General features: G+C 43.2%; 1 pseudogene; it reads right to left on the reverse strand.

Moving 5' to 3' along the window:
• Window positions 1–2,252, reverse strand: LOC100630054 (zinc finger MYND domain-containing protein 11 pseudogene; annotated as a pseudogene).
• Between the last annotated feature and the right edge of the window lie 1,471 nt (window positions 2,253–3,723).

Consider the following 3,723-nt stretch of genomic DNA (forward strand, 5'->3'; position numbering starts at 1 on the left):
GGTAGTATGTTTTATTTCTGAAACAGTTCTCACATTCAGATCTACTTTAAATGCTTCTTTGTTAAACTCACTTGTATTCACCTGTTGTTTTTTAAAGATCTTTAGTTTAAAGGTCAAAATCTCTGTAAAACCTAAAAATGTTTTAAAATTTGCTGAAAATGCAACAAATTCTCACTAAAATTTATTTAAAATAATACCCTCCACTGATGTTACTTTTCCCCCCTGAAAAACTCTGGAGGAGCGTTAACAAAAGATTTAAACTACTGTGCAAAATTTCTTCACGAAAAGTGTTTAAAGGCTGGTGCAAAATGGGGAGCAAATTCTAAACAATTTTGGCTTCTTGGAAACAAAAACCGCTGTGTCTGAGAAGAGTCGTCGTCGGCGCTCTCCGGGAAGAGCCGCCTTCATCTCTTCCGGCGGCAGGTGCGCTTGTGCTCGGCGTGCCAGTGCTCCTGCTGACACCTGATGGAGCAGCACGACGTGTTCCAGCAGCAGTGCATGACCTCCTCCTCACAGTTGTAGCACCACTGCTTCTTCTTGGTCTGAGAAATTAGTTGTTTGTGCTGTGTTGCTAGCTTCTTGATTTCTTCTACAAATTCTTCTTTGCACTTCTCTTTTACTTGCTTACCTTTTCTGTCCATCTCACCCTGCATATTGGCTACAGCTTCATGTACAGCTTGTCTTTTTTCTTCTTCCATTTCAGAACACAGCTTTTCTAGAGCTTCTCGTACAACTCTTTCAGTTTCTCGCTTGTGATCAGACTTCATTTGGTCTTTAAAGTCATTGAAAATTTTGGTGTATTTGTCGTGGCACATACTTTGACACACTCCGTCATTGGTGGTCTGGGTGTTCTGATGCAGCATTCTTGGGGAAGAGGCACTTAACCTTCTTGGTCTGAGTTGACACTGAAACTTTTTCGATTGGCTGAGGCATTGTGGGGATTTCCTGGCTGGAACTCACTGCTGCGGTTTCAGGCTCTGGTTCTTCTTTTTTGGGTTCCACTCTCTGATTACGTCGTCCTTTCTTTGCTCTTGGTTCTTGAGTCACCTTTAGCTGCTCATTGCTGGTAGAGGAGATACTGGACTCTGCCTCCTCCTCCCCTCGGTCCTCATTCCTAGGCTTCCAAAATCTTCCTTCACGAAGGAAACGCTGATGCAGCTCCAGCTCATCACACGCCTTTTTCCATCCCATACTGTGCTTAACGTGCAGCCGATGAACATTGACTGTGTTATCCTGTATGTTTTCAGAAGGAATCCAGGTCCTTTGGTGGTGGTGACCAAAGAAGCGGACGTCAACTTGATTGTCCTCTTTCTGCATGACTTTGGCTGTCCAGAATCCAAAACCTTTCATTTTAGCCCAATCCAGCTCATGATTAGTTATACAAGGGTAGCAGAACCAATTGTCAGGACGAGTATTTGACAAATAGAAGCAATTCTTACAAAGCTGTAGTTCATCCAGCTCATGACATGTGTCTTTATATAGCATCCTTGCTATGTTAGCTTGCTCACTGTCCGCTCCATAGAAAATCACTGTGTTGTGGAGAAGTAGCTGAGCATCAGCTTTGAACTCTTCGTAACTTCGATATTTCCCTTCATTCACTTTCTCCTGTATGGTGGGGACGTCGACTGCTGAGTGTATGAGCCTCTGGTACATCGGGTGTTTGTTGTCCTTCCCCTTTTTATGAAGGTCTATAGCCCTCTCCTTCATGTAGGAGATGATGAACCTCAGGTAGGTGCTCATCTCCTGCTTGTTTGTATTTTTCTTCTTGATGCTCCTGCAAACTGGGCACTGCCAGTGACTACTGCTGTCTCTAAGCCTGTACTCATCAGACAAACACTTGGAATGATACACATGAAAACACAGGTCACATATCAACACCTCTCCAGACAAATGGCACTCAAAACAATACAACTCATGATTTTCTGTTTACCTGTCAATCTCATCTCCTGGCAACCAATATCCGTCGTGTTCAATACCAGCTTTGGAACCTTTGCAGCCCACTGTCAGAGTCTCCACAATGAGACCATCCTTCACAGCTAAGCTCAGCTGACGGGTGGTCTCTTTTGGATGCATACTGTGGACTCGAGACATATACTTTGCGATACGGTCAATGTTGGCAATTTGCTTCTGGTTTCGTATAATCTCAATGGCTACCCAAAGATCCTGGATAGCTTTTGTAGCCGCCTGTCGCCTTTTTGTTAAACGTGCCATGACCTGTTTACTGCTTTAGGGTGTCTCCGCGGCGAGCGGCGTACCCGAGACCCGGGGGCAGGAAGTTGGGGCGCCACCGCCGCGGGGAAAGTTTGCGTCCTGTGAGGCCGCGGGCCGCTCACGTGGCGGTGTCTGCGCGGGGCGGCCGCTCTCCCGGCCCGGCCTCCTCCATCTCGGTCCGCCCCCGGCGTGTACTGTGCGGCCCGGCGGCCCCGCCGAAGGCTCGGGCTCGGGCGCTGGCCCGCTGGGCCGCGGGCTGCGGCTCCCTCCCGGCCGGCCGGCCGGCGCCGTGCACGCCCACTCTGCCTTTCTCTTATAAAGAAACTTGTTATTGGGTTTGTGACCTGTTCAGATAATCCCAGATGATATCCTCATCTCAAGATCTTTAGCTCAACTACCACCTGCAAAGATCCTCTTTCCAAACAAGATAACATTCACAAGTTCCAGAAATTAGGACGCAGATATATCTTTTGAGGGCCACCATTGAACCCACTACTCCTAGCATACATACAAATGAGTGGATAAAGTATATAGGAACTGTTTTAAGAAAAGAAAATGAACACTCACCACTTAGCTTAGGAAATAAAACATTATTACTACTTTGGGAGACCATTCCATCTGTCTGTTTCCAATCATATTCCCTTCCTTCCTTTAGAAATAATTTCCATTTTGAATTTTCTGTTTGTCATTCTCTTGTCTTTCTTTACAGTTTTACCAAATACGAATTATTCTTAAGTCATACCTTGTTACATTACATTAATTTTGCTTATTTTTAAACTTTATGTAAATAAAATCACACTATATGTATTCCTCTGTGATTTACTTTTTTCATTGATTATTATGTTTCTGCAATTCATCCGTGTGAATGCATGTGGCTGTAATTCATTTTGATTCATGGATGAATATGTTGTGTGAATGAACCTACTTTATGAAAGCACCACAATCTATTCATCCATTCTATTGTTGATGGACATTTTGGGTTGTTTCATGACATCTTTATACATCTCCTGGTGCAAACTTGCGTGAGTATCTTCAGGGCATACACATTTAGGAGGGAGATTGTTGAGTCAAATTCGCTCAGTAAAGCCAAACTTTGTCACGGGATTGCGTATTTTACAGTCCTACCAGCAGTGGAAAGAGTTCCCTTAGGAGCACATCTTCTCCATTAGTTCCTCTTATTAGATAGTTTTAGATTTTGCTGATTTGGTGAGTATCAAAATAATGTCTCAATTTGATTATAAGTTGCATTTCCCTGATTACTAGTGAGGTCAAGTATCTTTCACATATCATTGGTCATTTTTATTTCCTTTTCTCTAAAATGACTGGGTCTTTTGTTATTATTGATTCTTAGGAGTTATTTATATATAAGCATATTAATCTTTTGTCAGTTCATTGATTTGATTGTTTAATATTTAACTTTATTCCTTCCAGACTTCTGGGAGTGAATACTATAAGATAAGATCCACTTGTTAACAGTTATTCAAAGAGGGAAGCTTTCCTTATACTTCGTGT

This window comes from Equus caballus, chromosome 10 (genome assembly GCF_041296265.1).
Source record: "Equus caballus isolate H_3958 breed thoroughbred chromosome 10, TB-T2T, whole genome shotgun sequence".
In the NCBI taxonomy this organism is placed as follows: domain Eukaryota; kingdom Metazoa; phylum Chordata; class Mammalia; order Perissodactyla; family Equidae; genus Equus; species Equus caballus.